This window comes from Scleropages formosus, chromosome 2, assembly GCF_900964775.1.
Source record: "Scleropages formosus chromosome 2, fSclFor1.1, whole genome shotgun sequence".
In the NCBI taxonomy this organism is placed as follows: domain Eukaryota; kingdom Metazoa; phylum Chordata; class Actinopteri; order Osteoglossiformes; family Osteoglossidae; genus Scleropages; species Scleropages formosus.
Window position 1 is genome coordinate 35,677,259 of NC_041807.1, and position 25,875 is coordinate 35,703,133.

General features: G+C 44.5%; 8 non-coding genes across 8 annotated transcripts; all 8 read right to left on the bottom strand.

The window, feature by feature from the left end:
* Window positions 1–469: 469 nt before the first annotated feature.
* trnac-gca (transfer RNA cysteine (anticodon GCA)) lies at window positions 470–541 on the bottom strand. Its single transcript has one exon. It is a non-coding gene; the product is annotated as a tRNA-Cys (tRNA).
* Window positions 542–816: 275 nt separating this feature from the next.
* trnac-gca (transfer RNA cysteine (anticodon GCA)) lies at window positions 817–888 on the bottom strand. Its single transcript has one exon. It is a non-coding gene; the product is annotated as a tRNA-Cys (tRNA).
* Window positions 889–1,456: 568 nt separating this feature from the next.
* Window positions 1,457–1,528, bottom strand: trnac-gca (transfer RNA cysteine (anticodon GCA)). Its single transcript has one exon. It is a non-coding gene; the product is annotated as a tRNA-Cys (tRNA).
* Window positions 1,529–2,096: 568 nt separating this feature from the next.
* trnac-gca (transfer RNA cysteine (anticodon GCA)) lies at window positions 2,097–2,168 on the bottom strand. The gene has a single exon. It is a non-coding gene; the product is annotated as a tRNA-Cys (tRNA).
* Window positions 2,169–2,736: 568 nt separating this feature from the next.
* On the bottom strand, window positions 2,737–2,808 carry trnac-gca (transfer RNA cysteine (anticodon GCA)). The gene has a single exon. It is a non-coding gene; the product is annotated as a tRNA-Cys (tRNA).
* An 860-nt stretch (window positions 2,809–3,668) lies between these two features.
* Window positions 3,669–3,740, bottom strand: trnac-gca (transfer RNA cysteine (anticodon GCA)). Its single transcript has one exon. It is a non-coding gene; the product is annotated as a tRNA-Cys (tRNA).
* A 568-nt stretch (window positions 3,741–4,308) lies between these two features.
* On the bottom strand, window positions 4,309–4,380 carry trnac-gca (transfer RNA cysteine (anticodon GCA)). Its single transcript has one exon. It is a non-coding gene; the product is annotated as a tRNA-Cys (tRNA).
* Window positions 4,381–24,856: 20,476 nt separating this feature from the next.
* On the bottom strand, window positions 24,857–24,928 carry trnaa-ugc (transfer RNA alanine (anticodon UGC)). Its single transcript has one exon. It is a non-coding gene; the product is annotated as a tRNA-Ala (tRNA).
* Between the last annotated feature and the right edge of the window lie 947 nt (window positions 24,929–25,875).

The following is a 25,875-nucleotide window of genomic DNA, read 5'->3' on the forward strand; positions in this document are numbered from 1 at the left end:
TGTGCTGTGGACCTCACAGAGGTTGACCCAGCTCAAGGGCAGTGGTCGTTTAAGCCAGCCTTCTGTGGAAACATAATTGATCCAAAAGGTAGGTAACTGACAAACTTTGGTATCATTCCCAGTGGGGGTATTAGCTCTTAACATGGTGTTTCTATTGACATGCACAGCTTCCTTGCAGGGTGCACCAGGATCTGGGAGGGATAAAGTTTTCAAACTCTGAAATCAAGTAGGTGCACTCTTGAGCTCAAGTCCATATATCACCTTTGCACTCTGGCATTGTCACAAAACAGTCTTGTGCTGTGGACCTCACAGAGATTGACTCAGCTCAAGGGCAGTGGTCGTTTAAGCCAGCCTTCTGTGGAAACATAATTGATCCAAAAGGTAGGTAATTGACAAACTTTGGTATCGTTCCCAGTGGAGGTTGGAGCTCTTAACAAGGTGTTTCTATTGACATGCACAGTTTCCCTGCAGGGGGCACCAAGATTTGAACCTGGGACCTCTTGATCTGCAGTCAAATGCTCTTCCACTGAGCTATACTCCCAGAGTGGTAAGGTTTTCAAACTCTGAAATCAAGTAGGTGCACTCTTGAGCTCAAGTCCATATAGCACCTTTGCACTCTGGCATTGTCACAAAACAGTCTTGTGCTGTGGACCTCACAGAGATTGACTCAGCTCAAGGGCAGTGGTCGTTTAAGCCAGCCTTCTGTGGAAACATAATTGATCCAAAAGGTAGGTAATTGACAAACTTTGGTATCGTTCCCAGTGGAGGTTGGAGCTCTTAACAAGGTGTTTCTATTGACATGCACAGTTTCCCTGCAGGGGGCACCAGGATTTGAACCTGGGACCTCTTGATCTGCAGTCAAATGCTCTTCCACTGAGCTATACCCCCAGAGTGGTAAGGTTTTCAAACTCTGAAATCAAGTAGGTGCACTCTTGAGCTCAAGTCCATATAGCACCTTTGCACTCTGGCATTGTCACAAAACAGTCTTGTGCTGTGGACCTCACAGAGGTTGACCCAGCTCAAGGGCAGTGGTCGTTTAAGCCAGCCTTCTGTGGAAACATAATTGATCCAAAAGGTAGGTAACTGACAAACTTTGGTATCATTCCCAGTGGGGGTATTAGCTCTTAACATGGTGTTTCTATTGACATGCACAGCTTCCTTGCAGGGTGCACCAGGATCTGGGAGGGATAAAGTTTTCAAACTCTGAAATCAAGTAGGTGCACTCTTGAGCTCAAGTCCATATATCACCTTTGCACTCTGGCATTGTCACAAAACAGTCTTGTGCTGTGGACCTCACAGAGATTGACTCAGCTCAAGGGCAGTGGTCGTTTAAGCCAGCCTTCTGTGGAAACATAATTGATCCAAAAGGTAGGTAATTGACAAACTTTGGTATCGTTCCCAGTGGAGGTTGGAGCTCTTAACAAGGTGTTTCTATTGACATGCACAGTTTCCCTGCAGGGGGCACCAGGATTTGAACCTGGGACCTCTTGATCTGCAGTCAAATGCTCTTCCACTGAGCTATACCCCCAGAGTGGTAAGGTTTTCAAACTCTGAAATCAAGTAGGTGCACTCTTGAGCTCAAGTCCATATATCACCTTTGCACTCTGGCATTGTCACAAAACAGTCTTGTGCTGTGGACCTCACAGAGGTTGACCCAGCTCAAGGGCAGTGGTCGTTTAAGCCAGCCTTCTGTGGAAACATAATTGATCCAAAAGGTAGGTAACTGACAAACTTTGGTATCATTCCCAGTGGGGGTATTAGCTCTTAACATGGTGTTTCTATTGACATGCACAGCTTCCTTGCAGGGTGCACCAGGATCTGGGAGGGATAAAGTTTTCAAACTCTGAAATCAAGTAGGTGCACTCTTGAGCTCAAGTCCATATATCACCTTTGCACTCTGGCATTGTCACAAAACAGTCTTGTGCTGTGGACCTCACAGAGATTGACTCAGCTCAAGGGCAGTGGTCGTTTAAGCCAGCCTTCTGTGGAAACATAATTGATCCAAAAGGTAGGTAATTGACAAACTTTGGTATCATTCCCAGTGGAGGTTGGAGCTCTTAACAAGGTGTTTCTATTGACATGCACAGTTTCCCTGCAGGGGGCACCAGGATTTGAACCTGGGACCTCTTGATCTGCAGTCAAATGCTCTTCCACTGAGCTATACTCCCAGAGTGGTAAGGTTTTCAAACTCTGAAATCAAGTAGGTGCACTCTTGAGCTCAAGTCCATATAGCACCTTTGCACTCTGGCATTGTCACAAAACAGTCTTGTGCTGTGGACCTCACAGAGGTTGACCCAGCTCAAGGGCAGTGGTCGTTTAAGCCAGCCTTCTGTGGAAACATAATTGATCCAAAAGGTAGGTAACTGACAAACTTTGGTATCATTCCCAGTGGGGGTATTAGCTCTTAACATGGTGTTTCTATTGACATGCACAGCTTCCTTGCAGGGTGCACCAGGATCTGGGAGGGATAAAGTTTTCAAACTCTGAAATCAAGTAGGTGCACTCTTGAGCTCAAGTCCATATATCACCTTTGCACTCTGGCATTGTCACAAAACAGTCTTGTGCTGTGGACCTCACAGAGATTGACTCAGCTCAAGGGCAGTGGTCGTTTAAGCCAGCCTTCTGTGGAAACATAATTGATCCAAAAGGTAGGTAATTGACAAACTTTGGTATCGTTCCCAGTGGAGGTTGGAGCTCTTAACAAGGTGTTTCTATTGACATGCACAGTTTCCCTGCAGGGGGCACCAGGATTTGAACCTGGGACCTCTTGATCTGCAGTCAAATGCTCTTCCACTGAGCTATACCCCCAGAGTGGTAAGGTTTTCAAACTCTGAAATCAAGTAGGTGCACTCTTGAGCTCAAGTCCATATAGCACCTTTGCACTCTGGCATTGTCACAAAACAGTCTTGTGCTGTGGACCTCACAGAGGTTGACCCAGCTCAAGGGCAGTGGTCGTTTAAGCCAGCCTTCTGTGGAAACATAATTGATCCAAAAGGTAGGTAACTGACAAACTTTGGTATCATTCCCAGTGGGGGTATTAGCTCTTAACATGGTGTTTCTATTGACATGCACAGCTTCCTTGCAGGGTGCACCAGGATCTGGGAGGGATAAAGTTTTCAAACTCTGAAATCAAGTAGGTGCACTCTTGAGCTCAAGTCCATATATCACCTTTGCACTCTGGCATTGTCACAAAACAGTCTTGTGCTGTGGACCTCACAGAGATTGACTCAGCTCAAGGGCAGTGGTCGTTTAAGCCAGCCTTCTGTGGAAACATAATTGATCCAGAAGGTAGGTAATTGACGAACTCTGGTATCGTTCCCAGTGGAGGTTGGAGCTCTTAACAAGGTGTTTCTATTGACATGCACAGCTTCCTTGCAGGGTGCACCAGGATCTGGGAGGGTAAAGTTTTCAAACTCTGAAATCAAGTAGGTGCACTCTTGAGCTCAAGTCCATATATCACCTTTGCACTCTGGCATTGTCACAAAACAGTCTTGTGCTGTGGACCTCACAGAGATTGACTCAGCTCAAGGGCAGTGGTCGTTTAAGCCAGCCTTCTGTGGAAACATAATTGATCCAAAAGGTAGGTAATTGACAAACTTCGGTATCGTTCCCAGTGGAGGTTGGAGCTCTTAACAAGGTGTTTCTATTGACATGCACAGTTTCCCTGCAGGGGGCACCAGGATTTGAACCTGGGACCTCTTGATCTGCAGTCAAATGCTCTTCCACTGAGCTATACCCCCAGAGTGGTAAGATTTTCAAACTCTGAAATCAAGTAGGTGCACTCTTGAGCTCAAGTCCATATAGCACCTTTGCACTCTGGCATTGTCACAAAACAGTCTTGTGCTGTGGACCTCACAGAGGTTGACCCAGCTCAAGGGCAGTGGTCGTTTAAGCCAGCCTTCTGTGGAAACATAATTGATCCAAAAGGTAGGTAACTGACAAACTTTGGTATCATTCCCAGTGGGGGTATTAGCTCTTAACATGGTGTTTCTATTGACATGCACAGCTTCCTTGCAGGGTGCACCAGGATCTGGGAGGGATAAAGTTTTCAAACTCTGAAATCAAGTAGGTGCACTCTTGAGCTCAAGTCCATATATCACCTTTGCACTCTGGCATTGTCACAAAACAGTCTTGTGCTGTGGACCTCACAGAGATTGACTCAGCTCAAGGGCAGTGGTCGTTTAAGCCAGCCTTCTGTGGAAACATAATTGATCCAAAAGGTAGGTAATTGACAAACTTTGGTATCGTTCCCAGTGGAGGTTGGAGCTCTTAACAAGGTGTTTCTATTGACATGCACAGTTTCCCTGCAGGGGGCACCAGGATTTGAACCTGGGACCTCTTGATCTGCAATCAAATGCTCTTCCACTGAGCTATAGCCCCAGAGTGGTGAGGTTTTCAAACTCTGAAATCAAGTAGGTGCACTCTTGAGCTCAAGTCCATATAGCACCTTTGCACTCTGGCATTGTCACAAAACAGTCTTGTGCTGTGGACCTCACAGAGATTGAATCAGCTCAAGGGCAGTGGTCGTTTAAGCCAGCCTTCTGTGGAAACATAATTGATCCAAAAGGTAGGTAATTGACAAACTTTGGTATCATTCCCAGTGAAGATTGGAGCTCTTAACATGGTGTTTCTATTGACATGCACAGTTTCCCTGCAGGGGGCACCAGGATCTGGGAGGGATAAAGTTTTCTAAATCTAAAATCTTCCAGTGAGCTATACCTCCAGCGTACCTCATTGTTATCTTTCCACTCTGGTATATTCACAAAACAATTTTCTGCTGTGGACATCCTAGAGGTTGACTCAGCTAACGGCTGAAGTATGCCTTCTGCAAGGACATAATCTATTCCGAAGGCACGTAACTGGTGACATCCGTTAGGTATGGTGTCATTCTCAGTAGCATGAAGCAGTCTTAAGTACTTGTGTGTGTTAACACTTGTAGTGTTTCTTCAGAACGCACTAGCATTTGAATCTGGGATTTCTTAAGCTGCAGTCAAATGCTCGCCCATTCAGAGGTTTAGCCAGAACTATTTTTCAGGGATGTCCAAGTAAGATCCAGTGATTTCATTGGGGTGGCCAAAGAAAAGAAAAATCACAACTGATTGTCACATGCTGTACCAACAGCAAATTCTATAGACAGAAATTCTCCAAATTCTACAGAATTTTTTTATTACAAATGTACACAAGAAATTACAGTGGCAGTACTTAGAAATGTCTGTGAAAACATTATAATACGTAATAAAATCCTTATTCTGCCATATTTTTATATTTAGATGCTGATGATGCAAATTGGGTATTGGAAATTATTTTTTTATGGTTGAAGATACATCTTATGTAAACTGCATAGGTAGTGGGCAACGACTGGCTACATCAGTGTTTCTGCTCATTTCTGATTCTGGTCTGATGTGTGTTGTGTGTCTAGAGCTTCTCCGCAAGCTCCTTCTGTATCTCTGCTTCCTCCTTGTCTCTCTTAGCAGCACACATTTCCCCTGCTTCTTCTTCCCTCTCTGTAGCATTCATTTCCCTGCCTCTCTCTTAGCCATTTTCAGTTTTACTGCTACTAGTCCTCAGTTAGTAAAAAACAGGATGTATCTTCCTATCTTTCCTATCTGCTTTTCTTCATGTTCTACAGTTTAGACAAACACACCTATCAAGAAACACTTTTATTATTATTATACTGAACAACTTACAAAAACAGTGACAGACTCATAATCTAAGCGTGTGATGTGGTCACATTTATGTGGTAACACTATTTTTAAAAATTAGCTAACTAGCAGCTGCAGTAACTTTAGCTAAGAAAGCTAAATTACGCGATATTAAGCTAACATTTCTTTCTCATGATGAAACATCACAGTACCTCAACTTTATCAAACTTTCACGAAATGAAATGTAGGTAAATAACACTGATTTTACTCTCCTGATCACCGTATCTTCTTGCACTGGACTTGGCTGGAGTAACACTTCAGAAATTGAATTTTCCTGCTCCGACTCCTACTCCTCCTGCCTATTCACACAGCGGTTTGTGCCGTGCGGGCGGTTCGCAGCTCTTTAACCTAATAGCGCCGATCACTATGTGTGTCGTACAAGTTTGAGTGGCGAAAAACAGTCACCTGTCAGTGTGGTCAGAGTGCTTTGCACAACAGGGGTGACCAGAAGGGTGGCCGAGCTTTCGTCAGGGGTGGCACCGGCCACCCACGGCCACCACGTAGCAACGGCCCTGCTCCTATTTATCTATACCCCTTTGCTACAAGGAGGGCCATAATCGAAAAACAAGTACGTTTAATTTTAAACTCAATGCCACCGTGTCATTGTGACAAAAAAGTCTTTTACTGCTGTGGCCCACCCCAAGGTTTTCCCAGCCAAAAGTACATCCGTTTCTCCAGTCAGCCTACTGGGGAAACGTGAAAGACACCTACGGTGGATAAGTGGTGTTACGGGGAAGCGTACATAATCATTCTCAGTAAGCTGATCAGGTTCCTAACATTACACCTCTGATAACATCCGCAATTCTTACTGAGGGGGCACCAGAACTGGAATGTTGGATATTTTCATTTGCGGTCCAATGCTGTTCCTTGGATCTACACCCCATATCGGAGTCGAACGCAGAAATCACAGCTTCATTCTTCAGCTTGACACCACATAACACCTTTGCAATGTGGCTTTGTCACAGAAGACTTTTGTCAAGCCGTAACGTTCGGTTTCTTATCACCTAGAAGAGCTTTTTAAATTTTATGCCTTAAGTTTATTTTAAATAGACCATAACTTTTCACAGAAACAACTTACCTTTAATGAGCCAATACCTGAACACGTTATTTCGTTTTACTCAGTATCATGAAGTTTTTTCCACATCATCACTCGCATTAATTACCTTGATTATTAACAAAAAAGAAATGCTTGTTTTTGATTGTCATATTTTAGTTTATTTTACTATTATTCATGGACACATTGGATTTTTACATTTGCATTTATTCATTCAGCAGATGATTTTTCCAAGAAGCAATGTACACCTGAGAGAAATACAATTTGTACATTACATTAGGAGAAAGAGTAATAGTTGCAGACATGTGATGAAGTAAACTTAGTTTGTTTCATTCCACTTATGCACCGATGTTCATCGCACGAGTAGGTGCATAAAACTCAGAATACATGATTCCTGACCACATTCGTACAGTTTTTTCTTTTATTTTTTAAAGGTACTCAAACATTTACGTACAATACAGGAGTAGCGGCTGTGTAAAGGCCTAGTATCTGGGGATGATCATGAAGTTACGGTGCATGAACATGATTTACACCATATATACACGAGCTGGAGATCTTGGGCGAAGCGAGTTTGGAAAAGGTGAGTTTTCAGACCCTTCTTTTTATTTTTATGTCTGGAAATTTAATATAACATTTTAATTAATGGAAAGATTGCAGCTTTGTAACTGAACGCCTACAACAGTTTTTAGCATGTTTATTTTTTATTTCGCAGGTCTGTTAAAATGAAGAAATGAACACATGATGGAGCGGGAGGCTCGGGTTCTCATTTCGATCATTTATATGAATGTCAGAGTTTGGTAATTTTCTACGCGAATACGGGAAGTTTTATTGCTCTTTCAGATATTATTGCATTGTATAATTAGTAGTGTGTTGCCATTCTGATGGGACCTCGCTCCGCTCGTGAGTCACTCGAAATGCTTTTCTGCAGGTGTTGAGAGAGAGAGAGAGAGAGAGAGAGAGAGAAAGAGAGAGAGTCAGTCCTTCATGGTCATTTATGGACCTTGAAGAACCTGGCAATCTGGTTGTCTTTATTTTTCTATAACGTTTTGCCCACTTTCTGAATGATGCTCCTTCATCGTTCCTGCGACGTCCTCCGTGAAATTCCGGAAAAAGTAAAGCACGTCGTCACGGTCTTCTTCTTGCGGAAAGAGACGGTGGTTTTTTTTTTTTTGGGAATGTCTCCCTAGCATGTTTTCAGACATTAATCAGTGTTTAGAATTATAAAAATCCTCTCGATTTTCACCGGTCGCGCCATCATGGTCCCTCGACTGAGCGCAATCATTTTATTTATAATTAACCTGAACGGGATTCGCACCTCCTCCCTTCAGCCTGACATGTGAGTAACTTTGACTGCTTTCTTGCTTTTAATCCGTTATTCTTTTACTTCCCATTTTCGTGCACGAATGTTTTTATTGTGATATAAAAAAAATAAAAAAATCTCTCTATGGGGACAGTGTGTCGGTGGACCCTCGGGGTTCTTCTTATTTCTTTGTATGGTTTGAACCTGCGCTCGAACCCAAGCCCACGCGTCTCAGTCACACTTTACCGAGCTACAACAGAAGGAAACGGACAAAGAGAAAAGAGCAGCGCGCGGGGGTTTTCCTGGAATAAATAAGATGAAAGCGGCAAATGACCCACGCGGCACAGCAGTCTTGCACCTGGTCGCGCGTCTCCCTCGTTACGTGCGAATATCTGCGCATCTCACTCATAAGCCGGCTTGTCGGCTTTATTGTACATCTGTATTCCTTAGCAGTAGTCATGCCAATAGAATTTCTTAAACATAAAACTTAACCTGGGGGGCGTAGTGGTTAGAGCCGTTAACACTTTGTCATCTGAAGGTTCCTGCTTCAAACTGCACTTCTCAAGTCCCCCCTTGGTCTCTCTGTATTGATGTAAGCAAAATATAAGTCTTTGGATAAATATTTAATTGCATTTAGCCAACACTTTTCTCAAACACAAGTTATAGTTATTTATCCAGCTACACAACTTTTAAGTATACCTTGCTCAAGGGTACTACAGCTGGAGGTAAGAATGCAATCTGCAACCTTCTCTGGTCCAGAAGACAGCAGTACCAACTACTTTGCTACCAGCTACTGCAACAGCTAATACAACACTGTGGACAAAGGCATCAGCTAAACAAAGGGCAATAATAGTTACTATACAGTTATTCTGTTGTCCTGATTTTCATATTTCATCGAAATAATGTTCAGTATAGAACGGCTGTATACTTTCCAGTCAAAATGTGTCCTTCCAAAGAGTCTACCTCTTCCTTTTGTACAGCTTTAAAATTCAATGGAAATGAATCCGCAGCTCTGGGTGTCGCCCCCTACAGGCCAAATGTGTGCACTCATCAGGAGCTAACATTGGTGGCCCATACACAGCCCTGCACCAAGGCCTTCACCCACCTGGCCAAAGTGTGGAAGCAAAACTGTGCTGGACAGGTGTGGTGTGTTGGATACCAGAGAAGGTGAGGACAGTGAGCTCAGATACTTTGTGAATATGTTACTCTGATAGTCACTTTGCCCCACTAACAGTCACTCTCTGCATAACACTTATATTGTCATTCTATAATTCACCCATGGGATTTCTCACACTGTCCCTCAGCGATGTTAATGTTCGCTCTGTTGCTCTTCTGCTGATACCCTTTCTGGCGCTGCACCACAGTAATACTCAATGTCAATTGGTCACACAGTGATGTCAGTAGTCATCTTGATTTCACTTACACCAAAGTTCACTCTGCAGTTCCATCACTCAGTCATGTTAGTACTCACCCTCATCTCAGTTCCACTAATACTCAGTGCAATTTTGTCACAGTGCACTATAACATTTGTCCTGCAGGACAATTGGCATACATTTGTCAACAAAAAACCTTTGCAGTTATTTGTATTTCTGCATGAATGTCTCCTCAGTGTAACCCGATATTCATGTAAGTCATAATAATAAAATACAGACAATACATCCATCCATCTTCCTCCGCTATCCGGGGCCGGGTCGCGGGGGCAGCAGTCCGAGCAGAGTCCTCCAGACTTCCCTCTCCCCGCACACCTCCTCCAGTTCCTCTGGGGGAACCCCAAGGCGTTCCCAGGCCAGCCGGGAGACATAGTCTCTCCAACGTGTCCTGGGTCTGCCCCGAGGCCTCCTCCCAGTGGGACAAGCCCGGAACACCTCCCCAGGGAGGCGTCCAGGAGGCATCCGGAACAGATGCCCGAGCCACCTCAACTGACTCCTCTCGATGCGGAGGAGCAGCGGCTCTACTCCGAGCTCCTCCCGGGTGACTGAGCTCCTCACCCTAACAGACAATACAATCAAATCTTATTAAACAAGCAACACCATCAACATTGTAACAGACAATACAATCAAATCTTATTAAACAAGCAACACCATCAACATTGTAACTTTTCATATCTTTATTGAATAAATGCTTTAAGCAATCAAGGCAACTTATGAAAAAATGTGAACCTCTAGGATGACATATTGAAAAGAAGATAATTGGAGTGAGATGTTCCTATTAATGGGGGCCTGGTGGTGCTGTCCGGTCAGTCTGGGGTTCAAGTCCTGCTTGGGGTGCCTTGTGATAGACTGGTGTCCTGTCCTGGGTGTGTCACCTCCCCCTCCAGCCTAATGCCCTGTGTTGCTGGGTTAGTCTCAGGCTCCCCGCAACCCCGTATGGGACAAGCGGTTCAGACAATGTGTGTTCCTGTCAAGGAGTTGAGTGTTTCAGTCAGTTCAGATTTGAGTCAGACTTGCTCTTCACAAAATAATTCTGTTTATGTGCAATGTGGTCCTTTCAAAAGAAATTTCAGAAAACCTCAAAAAAAGAGGTGCTGAAGCTCAAACGACTGGAAAATTTTAAGAAAAAGTGCTTCTAAAGACTTAGGTGTCCATCAGTGCAGAGGCAGACAGATAGTTTAAAAATGGGAGATATTCAGGACCACTGCTACTCTCCGGGGAGAGGGTGTCCTAGAAAGACCAGTGTGCAAGAGCACACCACAGAGTCCCCAAAAAGGTGACAAAAAACTAGGGTGACGGTTAAGAATCTGCAGGAATCTCCTGCACTTGGTAATATCTGTGGTCATGAGCCTACCATAATGAGAACTGAGCAAGACTTATGGTGTAGTTGCCGCAGAGGAAATCGCTTCTGTCCAAAAACATTGCTGCCCATTGAAAATGAAGAGGAAGGAGACAAAAGTTAAACTTTTTGGTAAATGTGCATACTGTTAAGTTTGGAGACAACAACACTGCGTAACAACACCAAAATCTTATCTAGCTATGAAGCATGGTGCAGGGAGCATAATGATCTGGTTGGCTCACAATGGGTTGTTGAGTTCAGTGAAAGTGGTTGAAGTTATTGGCAATGATGAAGATTCCACTATGACTAAAATGTAGGGGGTCATGTATATCATCAGTGACACTGAATATTAAAAAACATTTATTCCATAAAGAGGGGGGCGCAGTGGCGCAGTGGGTTGGACCACAGTCCTTCTCTCCGGTGGGTCTGGGGTTCGAATCCCGCTTGGGGTGCCTTGCGACGGACTGGCGTCCCGTCCTGGGTGTGTCCCCTCCCCCTCTGGCCTTACGCCCTGTGTTACCGGGTTGGCTCCGGTTCCCCGTGACCCCGTATGGGACAAGCGGTTCTGAAAATGTGTGTGTGTGTGTATATTCCATAAAGAGGGGGGCGCAGTGGGTTGGACCGGGTCCTGATCTCTGGTGGGTCTGGGGTTTGAGTCCCGCTTGGGGTGCCTTGCGACGGACTGGTATCCCATCCTGGGTGTGTCCCCTCCCCCTCTGGCCTTATTCCCTGTGTTGCGGGGTTAGGCTCCGGCTCCCCGCGACCCCGTATGGGACAAGTGGTTCTAAAAATGTGTGTGTGTGTATTCCATAAAGAAATGGCAGTGTAAAATACCATGTGTGTTGTTTGCTAAGTAAAAATATATATTGTTAAGACTATAACTGATAAAAATCAGATGACATTTTAGGAGCAAGTCATGCAGATATCCAGATCATTCCAAAGGCTTCTTAAACTTTTTCTTGTAAGCGTAAATGTGATCGCTGATAATAAATTGACTCTTGGCATAAAAATGTAATGCACAAAACGTGACAGGTATCACATAACCACTCTGTGTTTGGCCTGGCTCGAAAATGATCTAAATCTTAGTTGCATCCTCATTCCAAGACAGATGTTGGGAAGGATTTTGATGACTGTGGGCTGGGGGTAAAATACCTGTCAACTGCTTGAATAAAGAAGGGAAGCCATGAAACAAGACTTAATGTTTGACAAATGGGAGGGGGCCACTTCACATTGTTGCCTGAATTAGCAATGCAGATATTTCAGAAGGAGAACCGAGGCCTGGAGAGATTATTGCAAACAGTTGTTTTGTCCCGGTGGCTGGGGATGTGCTCACAGAGCCGTGCCAGGAAACCAGATCCGAGGTCCGCCGGGAGGTGGGAAACGGGAGCAATCGGGAACTTTTGGTGGGAAATTGATCTCTTTGTTGAGAGACTGTAAAAATTCTCAGACACCTCCCTAATTCACAGGGAAATCCAGTCCTCTGGAATTATCCGAGGTCCTAGAACTGGCATAGATGACTGTGGCGGACCGTTTAAACCACACAAAAACGTGGGGCAATGAAATGATATGCCACAAATGGAGCTGACAAAGGCTTGGCTAATTGGTGCAGGCGGGGCAGCTTCTGAAAGTGAGCCGTCATCGTAGGTCCTGCAGAAATCCAATCCTCACTGTTTGATCTGGAAGCCCGACCCCGAGACTTCTCTGTCTCAGTTTTTCTCTGCAGATTTCATTCTCTTTGTCTTTTCACCTGAAGCCTCCGTGTACGATATGACCTTATCTAATGACATCAGATTACCTGAATGTAGCCTCAACCTCTCAGCATGTGTGGCATCATATAAATGTCATTATTCTGAATAAATTGCATTTCCAATTAGGAACTAGTCGTCAGAGAAGTCCAACCATTACTCATTCTTGCAGTTACTTTTTTGAAGAAGATTTTAAGGCAATTCAAAAATTTTTCTTCAAATCGTGTTGGTGCGAAGCTAGAACATTTTTTGGTAACAGACAGAAATCAGCTTGAGACCCCTAGCAACAGGAACAACAACTCAAGCGTGTGGCGTGCAGTCCATGACCAAATAGATATCCAGAAACTACTTACATATCCAGAAGCACCTTGCCAGTGTCTTTCCTTTTATTTGTATAGAGGAACATTAAAGAGGCAGAGAACACAAAACATGCTTTATGTCTGTGTGTGTGTGTGTATGTGTGTGTGTGTGTTTGTTCATGTGTTTTTCATTGGCACAATTCCAGTAGTTCATCTGAGTCAATTCATTCTTACTTAGAGCTGCTTGGTGTTCTGGTTTTACCACATGCACCTTGAAATCATAAAGTAATTGTAACAGTTAAAGTACAGTTTGCTATAAAACACAAGGGTTTGGCTCTTATAGTTTTTATATTGATGGAGGTTTTGGATATTTCACTAAATATTTGGTGCCTTGTGTCTTGTTGCAGGACAGCGTATTATTCGGTGTATAGGCAGGTATACAGACAGGAGCAGTGGACCGTGTACCAGTGCTGCCCGGGCTGGACGCAGCTCAATGGGGAGGCAGGCTGCCTTTATCGTAAGTGTTCTTTTCTTCCACGTCACCCGATCCACTCGTTTTTAACACTTTTATGATGCTGTAGACACACCTCTGTGGTTCTCACTCACATTCCTTTTGGACACACATCATAGAAGTGTTTCTTCCAGCCAAACACATGGTAACCCAGTAAAGAAAGGCAAGTTGATCATCAGGCTGTGCTGTACACCAGTGTGCAGAATTTGGGGGTTGAAGGAGAAGTAGGGGCAGAGCTAGAGTCTGCTCTGTGTGTGCACCCCCTAACAAACACATCCATACAGACTCACAAACAGTGAGGCCGGATTTGCTGACTGTTTCCCCTTTCAGTTGATCAGCAGGATCTTATCACCATCCCTGAAGATTCAGTCCAGTTTGGTTCAGGAATTCAGGAAAAATTGGACTGTAAGGGTTTCTAATGAGGGGGTGCAGTGATGCAGTGGGGTGGCCTGGGTCCTGCTGTCCGGTGGGTCTGGGGTTCGAGTCCCCCTTGGGGTGCCTTGCGACGGACTGGCGTCTCGTCCTGGGTGTGTCCCCTCCCCCTCCAACCTTGCGCCCTGTGTTGTCGGGTTAGGCTCCAGCTCCCTGCAACCCTGTATGGGACAAGCAGTTTCAGATGATGTGTGTGTGTGTGTGTGTGTGTGTGTGTGTGGTATCTAATGTAAATAAATATGTGTGACGTGCCAAAACATCATTTAAATAGTAGTAAAGCTGACACCTTATCTGATTTTGTGTGCCATCCAGTCGCTGACCCTCCGCAGATGGTGGTTGCAAGAATTATTCTCATTAATACCTAAAAAAACATTTTATATTCTGACAGTAGATTATTTACAGATGAAAAGATTTGCCACATTGTGCAGAGCACGATGGATCAATGAACGCTCACAGTTTGTATTAGTTATTTATTTTTCATCCAAGGCTTTTCTCCAAGGAGATTTACAATGTTAAGTTGCTCATCACAATATCTTTCATGCTATCGAGGTCCTGTTCTGAAGTGTAAATATAAACACACAACTGTGGCATACATAGGATCAAGCAGCCCTACAAATACAGACAGATTTATATAGTGCTATAGTCAGAATAGCCACATTTATTGATTTGACAAAAACAACTTGTTGATCCCTGTGGATTTTTTACTTTGGGGTTGTTTAGACATTTTAGCTGGTCAGGTTTGATCTTGACTAGAGGCGGACAAGGGATGCGCACCAAATGTTTGTTACTGACGCACAGTTCCCTAACAAACACATGCTTCTAAGTTTTTAAAACCACATGAAAGGGAAATCCAGAGTGGCATGGAAATCCTGCCGCATTCTTGCAGCTTCATGGCAGAACAACGAGGACGTTAGATTTCAGCAAAACCTTTTCAGAAGAGGAACATGGACTTTGCTGGAAGGAGGAGGACATCACTAACATCACTTTTAATAAAAAAAAAAACTTTGTTTGCAGAACTCGGAAAAAAGCGGCCTTAGGTACATCCAAGTGCTCCGTTTGGCTCGATGACTTACTCCTGCGCTTGACGTCCATGACTGAAGTGAGAGAGGGTAATGAACCCATGGGGTGCTTCCCCCTGGACCACCTCCCTGGGAGTTGGTTCTTATCAGACAAAGTAATAATGTTTAAGGGCTGTCTAGGCTGGAGGACAATAAATTACCACGTCTCCATTTTATCTGATCGATGATATCCAGTTTGCTGAGTTGATTTGAGGAAATCACCTGTGTGATTAAGCACCAGTAGCCAACCCATGGGTGAGAGGCTGGGAAGCCTTAATGTCAGGAAATTTTTGCTGAAAGCACAAAGTTAACAGTGACTGAGGAAGAGCATCAAACCCTAGACTCAGTTATTCCAGGGAAGAGTTGAGTATAAACAAGATCTCTACATGGTTAGCTTTTCATTCATGTATCTGGCAATTTTCTCCAAAGTAACTTATAATGTCATACTTATAACATTAGGCTGCCTAGAATTATTTGCCAACTTCTGCAGCTGGGTAATTTTTACTTTATTGATGATGAACAAATGTTTTATACCTTGCTGGAATCATGGGTTGACAGTTACACAACATTTTAGTGATATTTAGGAAAATTGGTTTGGGGCTTTCAAATATGCTGGAAACACATTTTTATTGTTTTTCCTCTGCTCCATCTCCTCTACTCATTTCTCTGCACTGGCTTCCTATGGCTGCCCGAATCAAATTCAAAACCCTGGTTACTGTGTACAAATGCATCAATGAAACTGCCCCCAGCTATTTACAGGACTTGATCAACCGCTACACCCAAGCCAGGCTCCTTCGCTCATCTACTTATGCTCGCTTGGTGGTCCTGCGCACGAAAGGCAAAGCTTGGAGGTTCTCGGTTCTGGGTCCGTTGTGGTGGAATGACCTTCCCCTCTCACTCAGAACTGCGGAAACTTTGTCTAATTTCAAGAAGGGTCTGGAAACCCACCTTTTCCAGATCCACTTCACCCAAGATCTTTCCAGCTCATTTACGGTGTAACTGTTCACGCATCGTAACTCCATAAGCATCGCCAGATACAACCTTTATTCAGCCACTGCTCTGGCATTATTCTTGCTCATTTGTGTATCTTATAATATTTAAAAAAAAAATGGTGGGAGGGTATTGGGATTTGTCTATCCTATGTCTTATGCACCTACTCGTACGATGAACCTCAGTGCAGCAAGTGGTAGGGAACAAACTGGGTTTGCTTGAGACTTTCATTTCTGCAGCTATGTCTCCTTCTCAATGTAATGCATAAATTGTACTTCTGCTGAGATGTACGTCACTTTGGACAAAAGCGTCTGCTAAATGAATAAATGTAAATGTAAATGTTTTTCCATTTAAAATAATATGGAATTGCATGTTGGTATGCAAAATTTCGGCATCCACGCTGCGTTCAGGAAGAGATTCATTTTATACGGTGGGGACTGCTGCATTTATGGACTATATGGTATTATTGTGCGACACATCAATACTTTTTTCTCTCATCTATAATTAATTCCTTTATTTAGCCAAAGGAGCATTTTTTTAATTGCTTTAAATGCACTGATGTTTCATGCCTGTGAAGGCTGACTTGTGATGGTTCCGCTGTCGGAAGGGGAAGCCTAGGAGACTTTCGGAGCTTCCCCCTTTGTGTGAGTCGGTAATCTACTCAGACAGGACCCCTTTGGTGTAGCGAAGGGCAATCTGAGCGACAGCTGGAAGGACACTTTCTCCACTTAGCAAAGAGTCTGGCAGGTCTGGGAGGCGATTCAGGGGACAGTGCTGCGTGGCAGGGATGGCTGGGACTCGACCTGCTCGGAAGATAGCCTCTCGTCCGCTGTACTCCTAGTGAAGAAGGCTGCACTGTGGACCTGAACCAAAAGTCTGTCTTTTCTCAGTGAGCCACAGTCAAAACCTGCTCTCCCTGCAGACTGTGCTGAAGAACCAGTTATGATCAATCAGCGATCAAGTCCACCTAAACTACTGGATTTCCATGGCAACTCTTCTATGTTGACACGTTCAGACACTCTCACCGTAAAGAATCACTTCCGAACGGCCACATTTTAGAAATGTCATCCATGATTCAAGCTAGTGTTGTACTTTAATATTGCAGTCATTTAAATCATGTAGTTGAGTGCATGAACAGAAACATCCCTTGTCATAAAAACATGTTTGAAATATTCACTCATTCATCCGTTCTCAGTTACTGCTTGTGCAGTGCATTGTCGCCGTGGTCTGGAGCCTGTCCTAGAGGTACAAGCCATATGGCAGGGTACACCCTGGACAGGCTGCTACTCTATGGAGAGCAATCGCACTGACTCATTCGCACACATTTAAATGAGAAATAATTCACTTATTCACACACACACACATTTTCTGAACCGCTTGTCCCATACGGGGTCGCGGGGAACCGGAGCCAACCCGGTAACACAGGGCGTAAGGCCAGAGGGGGAGGGGACACACCCAGGACGGGGCGCCAGTCCGCTACAAGGCACCCCAAGCGGGACTCGAACCCCAGACCCACTTATTCATTCATTATCAATATCTGTATGAGTGATTAGTTTTTAAAATGTAAAACAGGCTTGTGATCTAGCATATGCTGTATGTTCTAGGTCCGGTTGTTACACTTCTACTACAGTAAACTGTGTATTGATTGTGCTTTGGATGAGATTCAAGTTAACTGGTCCAGTGTCCCTCTGTAAGTAATAAGTTTCAGTTTTCTTTTTTGGTGAGTGAGAAGTCCTCACATCCTCAGAGCTCAAACTTTTGACAGATAAAGTATGTGTTCTGTTTGGTACCTATCAGAGCAAGATGTATTGTTAGTCATTATTTGTAGCCTAACTTTTTGGCGCTTTTGCAGATCTTCTGCGGTGAAAGAGATTCATGAGACGCCTCTGTAAAGTGAGGGGTATGAGCACACACACAGACCCCTTGGCAGGATTTTCCGGAGTTTAGACTACCTTCCCGGGGTTTAAAATGTTTATTTCAAGGAAATGTGATCTTGGACCTTTCATATTCTTCACATGTCTGTACGTTGGTCAAGACCATGGACATGATTATTGCTTTCCCTAGCTGTACCTATAAATCTTTGGTTTGTAAGTCTTCAGGGGTCAATGAACACATGCTGAACTTCAGAACAATAGCAGTAAATCCCATTGAGCTTTGCTGGAGCGTTGTATTCCTGGATGAATTACCTATGGCCTGCTCAATAGATGGCTTCCAGAATGATGGAAACAAATTGCCTGCAGCTTTCATTGAGTCGCATCTGCGTATGGCCTTCAGGTAATCTCCTGAGTCCGATTCCGGGAGGATTTTGTAGACGAAGTGTTTTTGTGCATGTAAATACTTTTAATCTGGCCCCCTGGACACGGTAAAAAGCGACTAAATCGGCACGCTGACAGACTGATCGCAAGGCCGGGTTTGGTTTCTTCCTTTTGTCCTGGAACAAGAAGGAGCCGTTTTCCTCCCCGGCTGGAAAAACAGTGTAACAGATCACACCTGGCTAATTTATCCACACCACTGCATGACCCAGGATGGGTGGTGTCACGGTCCCATCAGCTCGAAATGAGCATGCGGCGTTCCTGCTTAAGAATGTGGAAACTGATGTTCCCTATGAACGTAATGTGTCGGGTTTCCTTTTAAGTTTAATTTTTGGAAGGGCAGAGGGCCACTCGCTTCAGTGTTTATATTTGTAAAACTATTAACGGGGATGAGGTTTCACTTTTCTTTGTGTTTACTTTTAAATCCAAGACACTTATACACCCAGCCAATGATGGATTCCAGTTTTTTTTTTTTTTTTTTTAAATGGCGCAGGGCCGGAATTTAATAGTGCATTAGAGACTGTGGGGGTACAGCTGGGCTCCCGCTGGAACTTGAACCAACAATCTTTTGATGTGAGGTTAGAAGCAGCAGGTAGTGTTGGGTTAGAGGAGACACCTCACATGCTGGTTTGAATCCTATCTCTTCCTGTGGTACCCTTGATCAAGGTGCTTGCCCTCAGTTGAGACAGTGTAAAAACCCTACTGTAGGAATGGGTAAAATGGGTAAATTACATTAAAGTTGAAGATGACACATCACAAGTCACCTTAGATGAAGGTTTCAGATTCAATTTGATGATACCTTCAGGACAGGGGGATGTGCTGGTGCAGCGATGCAGCGGGTTGGATCTGGTCTTGCTCTCCGGTGGGTCTGGGGCTCAAGTCCTGCCTGGGGTGCCTTGCGATGGACTGGCATCCTGTCCTGGGTGCGTCCCCTCCCCCTCAAGCCTTACAGCCTGTGTTGCCAGGTTTGGCTCCGGCTCCCACGACCCTGTATGGGACAAGCGATGTGTGTGTGTATGTGTGTATGTGTGTGTGTGTGATACCTTCAGGTGATATTCTTTAACTGCTCCGTGACACTTGGTGGGTATCTCACACACTTTCCATCCCTCCTTCTTCCCAGCTGTCTGCAGGTATGGCGTGTGCTTCAATGGCGGCCTGTGCCAGGACGGGACATCACGCCTCTGTCAGTGTCCTGCAGGGTTCGAAGGACCCAGTTGCCAGTATGGTGAGCTGTGCTTTCATCCAGTTTTTCCTTCTTTCCCCTTCTCCATGTGCTGTGCCCCTGATGTTGTGCTCAGGAGCCTCCTGCCCCATCTTGCTGTGCCATGTAAGGCCGCTTTTACCAGGGATTTATACCCTTCACAAAGTGCAGGTAGTCATCATATATCAGATGTGACTTTTGACGACCTGAAATTGTTACAGCCACTCAGTTAACCTTACATTATTATTGAGTCCTGTCACAATGTCTAACGATGACAAGTCCATCTGCAGTACAGTGACACTGGCTGGTGGCACTGCCTCAAGGCACAATATTTCTCGGATTTTGAGTCTCAGTCAGTGTTTGGATGTCCAGTAGCGACTGCGATTTGTTTACCGAACTTCTGGTGGTGCATCAAAGAAAAAGCAGAACACGTTTATAAATGAAATTGGAAATAAGTGTATTATGAAAATATAATTTAACACTGTATTTATTGTTATTGTTCATACAGTCGGTAAGTGTTACTTTAACATGAAATTGTGCAAAGAAATTCTGTGAAATTTGTGAAAAAATATATCAAATCCCTTTATACAATGCAGGATTTATTCATGATAATTGTTTATATATCCTTATGGTTCATGTGATATCAGGGGATTTTCGACTTACGATGAGTTTGTTGGGACTGGACACCATCGCAAACCCAGGACCACCTCTAATATGATCCGTGTTCATGGTCATGGCAGTGAGTGACGGCTTCTCCCAAGGCAGCACCCTGGGCAGCTTGCCACCTGGCAGGTCTGGGGGACATGGAGAGTGTCCGCGGTTTGACCGCTTTGTCTGGAGACGAGTGTGATTGCACACCAGTGACCTTGCTATGTGTTACAGATACAAGCTGTGAGACATTGTTCCGTGAGCTGCGATAGGGCGATAGGGTCATGCAGGCCGTCATTAGCCGTACTGGTCCATCACCTTCCAGACATTGACTGCCAGTTGTAACTTTGTTTAACTCAGGCAGGAATCCCGCTGAGCACCGTGGGCGATGCGCTCAGGCTGTTATTTCAGTGGATTGCTTCCCGGCGTCGGGTTCCTGCTTCGCGCCACAGATGTTTTGTGTGACAACATTGAGCCCGTCACTCTGTCGATGATATGATACCTCTACAGCACTGTGTCAAGTGAAATCACATACTTCTTCATCTTCTCCTTCCATGCTGCTACCCCCGTGCTCTTATTACTGGGTCGTAGAGAAGATTTGCTGCTATTACACAAAAGTCCTCTGTTTTGTCAAAATCCATAGGGCTTCCGCGGTAAGAGTCAACTGCAGACCGGTCATGAGATCCGCTTTGAGGAGACTACAGTGCTCGCACCTGCTCCCGGGTACAGGAGCCGCATAGTGAGGGAGGCAATCGAGATAGAGAAGCACCCTGACAATTTCAGTGGGGAAGAGGGCTTCAGACTATCAATTGCCTGGACACCACTCATCTCACGTCTTCGCGCCGGTCCGACAACAACACGACCGCCTCTCATTAAAACTCAGTTTAGTGAGCCGCCCTGTAATACGAATGAAACAGCGCAAAGGGAAAACACAGCGGGGGGGCACCACCCGCTATGACCTCCAACCCCGTTCCCGTCCATAAATACACCCACCCTCATCAAACACACCGTTTCACATTCAACCTCCACAAGACGTGGTCACAGCCTGACGATGCTTCCAGCAAGAGAAGCGAAACGTTGGAACCAATGTCCCATACGCGGTTTAATCCTGAAGAACAAAACCTCCAGTCAGTTGCCTCTGTTTTGTCACCCAAAAATCAGTTTGCAATGGCTGCTCAATTTTAAGACTGCCGAGTAAGCGCTTTTCCTTGATAGTTTGTAACAATCCAAGCCACAAATATAGAAGCTCAGTAAGAGTGTTGGTGGTTCTGGATAAACAACCAAGTTCTGGATGTCCTGGCAGGACAGGAGCCTCTGGGATTCAATCTCCATCAGCTTCAAAGGTTCATGATCTGATGGTGAATGACAGCTATCAGAAGCAGGTCTGAGGTTCTCCAGTTAGTTTTACTGCGTTGCAGAAAGCTGAACACTCCTGCTGTGCACTGATGACTGATCTCCTTCACACCGCACTATTGAACAATGGTTGGAATTGTTTTTAGCATTTTATTTTTACAGCACTCACTGAAACTCAGGCTCCTGCTGTGATTGCAGCTATTCACCAGGCAAGATTCTCAAACACTCCCCTGTTGTAGGCTGGGATGCCTATAATTGAATTATGTGGCTATATCCACAAAACATGGATTGTGTGATATGCATAAAATTTATTCGTTTCTCCAGTTTGATAGAAGTAAAAACAGACTAATTTGTTTAAAGAGGTTTAATTTTTTTATGCATCTTTTGCCACCAGCACCATCACCAGGGTCAGCAGTTTGACACAGCACAATGTAAATGCGCCCATACAAAACACTGACTCTAGCAATCAATTGCAGGTAGAAGTTCAGAGATATCTGTTGTGTCGATTGGAGGTAAAACCAAAATTGAGATGCAGGATATAGCGTTAATGGAGGGGGGCGGTGGCCCAGTGGTGCAGTGGGTTTGCCCTGTGCCTGCTCTCTGCTGGGTCAGGGGCTTGAGTCCCACTTGGGGTGCCTTGTGATGGAGTGGTGTCCTGTCCTGGGTGTGACCCCTCCAGCCTTGTGCTCTGTGTTGCTGGGTTAGGTTCCAGTTTGCTGTGACCCTCTTTGGGATCAGCAGCTTCACTCAGTGTGTGTGTGTGTAATATAGTGTTATTTATGAGTGTTAAAACAGACTTTACAGAAGACCAAGGACAGCACTAAATGAAAAGAAGTATGGACTGGCTCCATGCAGGTTACTTTAGGTAGTTTCTTCTCACTAAGATCAGTGTCACATGTGGGTTTGGAGTCAAAGTGACATGTAGGTTTAGTTTCAAAGTCCCTTGCAGGATTGGGGTCAAGGTCAATGGGTGGTTTTGAATCAAAGTCACATGCAGGTTTGGAGTCACCAGTCTGCATGCAGTCACTCTTCTGCTTGTCTTGGGTTCTCTTTGCGGAGATTTTCTACTTTCTTTTATGCTCATTTTTTATGAACCCAAGATTCCCCCATAAAGTGTGCTGGGCATCAGAAAACATTTGATCACATGGTCTCCAGGTGCAAGGCAAGGTTGGCTTCACAGTAAAGCTCATGGATGAGTCTGCATAGCTTGTTCTCACTGGTCAATAGGCAGTAAAAAGATGTCATTTATTATGGCGCTCATTGTGTTTTCTACTCCTGACCATTTTCAGATGTGGTCCTCTTCTCCTCATAAAGTCACTGCAGCTTATTCCTGTTTCATCTGTTTTGCATGGTTCTCACGCACTTTACAATGAGGTGAGGAAGGGCAAAGCTGGATTGAGGACGTGGTTTAAGCAACGGCACCACATCGCTCCTTTGAAGGCCAGTGGGTTTTGCATCTGTCTTTATTTCAGGAAAAAGATTGTGTGAACACGGTATGGGCGTGAGGTCCACAGAGCGTCGTTCTCTGAAGCAATTCTCTTTTATTGCGGGTCACCGGGGGATGTCTGGGGTCCCCAGCTGCACACACTCAGTGAGAGGAAAAGTCCACAGGCTGTCTCCTGACCTCGCCGCTACACACGTATCACATCATTTCCATGATGATGTGCTTCAAAAAGAAGTGAGAGGGGGAAAAAAGCCTTCATGCGACTAATGTGACATGTTTTTATCATTTACCGTACATTTTTGAGAAGCACTTCAGAGTCAGGATGGTTTATTTTGTAATATACTGTACACCCCATTTTCAGTTGCGTGAACTTTGTGGCTTCGCTCAGACGATAGCTGTGTCATTGTTCACATTCTTTGGCAGTTCCTCATCAGTGCCTGTAAAAGCCATTTGTACTTTTTTGTTTTAGCAGCCACAGCAAACTCTCAGCTTGGAGCGTCAGCTAACCTGACATGGCCTTTCCCCGACACTCACTCCAGTGCTGGGTGTTGTTAGACCTGGTGCTTCGCACTGCTAAGGTGGTGACACCATCTCAGTCAGTTATCCTGAAAAGGCCAAGCTGTCAGTTGCAGGGAAAGATGGTTAAATAAATAAAGATGGGGTTCCCTCTTTTCACAGATGGGCTTTCAGTAAAGGTGTCGTCCACCTTCGGAGACCAGATGTCAGCCAGTTCTAGGGGACTGAAATAGCTGCAGTCGGTACGTAACTGTAACTTGCGTAACTGGGAATTGTTTCTTCTGGACAAATGAGGTGTTAACTTCAGCATCCGGATTTAATAAAATTAAGGATCAGTTCTCTGGGGTCGGATCCTGTTCCTTTTGGTGCCACTAACTGGTTTGGCGAAGTCAAATGGGTGGGGGGGTCATTCTTCATTTGTCCTAAGTGTTTCTCCCTGGTGACTTTCCAGCTGGCTCAGGCTTATTGCATTTGTTGTTGACTCTTCCTCAACACCTTCCCTTTGTTAAAAAATGTATGAATAAATGAAAAACAAACAAAAAAATAATTGAGCTGCAATCCTGAGATTTTTATACTCTATGACTTCATTATGGAGTCCGTGGGAGATGCTGGTGCTTCTTAGAATAACTCTGGTGTAGCACATTTAAGGAAATAAATGCTGTTCTAGAGAGAGGAAAGTGGTAATAAGAATTATTATTGTTTTGTATAAGCCCAGTGTCCTTGATGTGCTTGTTACAATGTCAGGTTGCTAAGCAGCTGTATTATAGGTTGCTTTGGACCTAACAGAAGTTTATATAAGGTTACAACGTTTGATTTTGGACCTTTTGTGCATGGGACAACCAAGCGGTCAGAGGTGGAAGGATGTAGCTGTCTGGTAGGGGTGCAACAACTGATCAAATCCTGCAGTTATCGGGGAGCAGCTGTATTGATGACTTTGTAGGCCATCACCAGAGTCCTGAACTTGATGAAAACAGCTACTGGAAGCTTCTCAGCAGCAAGGTTCTGATTAGATGAGAAAGGAAACCCATCAAGTCTTCAGTTTTCCAAGAAATCCAGAAGGTTCTCATTTCTAGGATCTTCTTCATTATTCTGAACCAAAGGCCCTTTCAAGGTCAAGTTCAATTTCAAGTTCAAGTTGTTTTTACTGTCATTCCTATACAGCTTGTGCCCAGTGGAACGAAATGTCGTTCCTTCGGAAACCATGGTGTAACAGAGAACATAATACAAAACAGTAAGTAGTAGGCAGTTGTGATGTGGTATAATGTTGGGTTAGCTGTTTGACTGTGCCAGGTGAGTGTTGGGAGGCAGCTGGCTGTTGAGTAATCTGACTGCCTCAGGGAAGAACTGTTAGGGAGTCTGCTGGTGGTGGCACGGATGATCCTGTACCTCCTGCCAGATGGCAAGAGGGCGAAGAGTCCATGAGAGAGGTCGTCCACAATGCTGGTGGCCTTGCAAATGCAGAGGTTTTTGTATGAGGAGTCGATGGTGGGGAAAGGAATTCTGATGATCAAGAAAAATCTTATGGAGATGCCGGGGATTGAACCCGGGACCTCACACATGCAAAGCGTGCGCTCTACCACTGAGCTACATCCCCAGCTTACTCTCAATGTGCTAGTATGTTGGTCTTCAGGCATGTGAATCATGTTGGCTCTGCAACTGGGCAGAACTCATATGCTCTACAACAACATGAAATCCTTGTTGTGGTGTATTGGCTGTTATCAGGGAGGCTTTTTAGTCACGGACTCATCTGCCAGTGATGTTTACGTACTCTTAGTTGCAATCATGAATTAGGTTGGGTGATGGAGACATGAAGAGAACACACATGATGGTAGCATGAGAGAAAGAAGTAGGAGTGAAAAAGTGACACTATAAGAATGAAGAAGTAACTCTGTGGACTCACACTGTTGGAACTTAGGTGCAGAGGAGTCATGAAAATCATTGTGAAAAATGGTACTTTCCTGTGTGGCACCTGGGCCAGCCTCAGTTTGACAACGTTCACATCCACGGGGGAAAGAGCCGGGTCATCGTGGGAGAGAAGGTCAGGGGTCAGCGCTCATGAACTTCCTGTGCCTGGCCCCTGACGTTCCACATGCCATGGCCAAATACAGCAGGCTAGAGAGCTGTGACAACAAACTTAGATATGAGGAAAGGCAATTGGTCTCAATATATTCTGACAGAATGGTAGGAATAATTAAAAAAATAGAAAAAGAAATTTATTTTGGGAGCTATTTCACCCTGCCAACTTGTACAGTGTAGTTGTAGTACATTACTAAACATTCTTAGTTAAAATGAAAACTGAGTATACCCTCACATCCTTCATAATCCTTATTATTAATCATTCAGCAATGTTAGGTTTTCACACTAATTTACTTACAATGATTTACCCATTTATGCAGTTGGGTCATTTTACAGTATCAGTTCAGGGTAAGCACCATATTCAAAGGTACTGCAGCAGAAAGTGGGGATTCGATTGCAGGTGCTTTTCTGTAACCAGTGTGTCCCCTGCTGTCCCTTCAGTTATATTTGTGGCCTGTCGGTCAT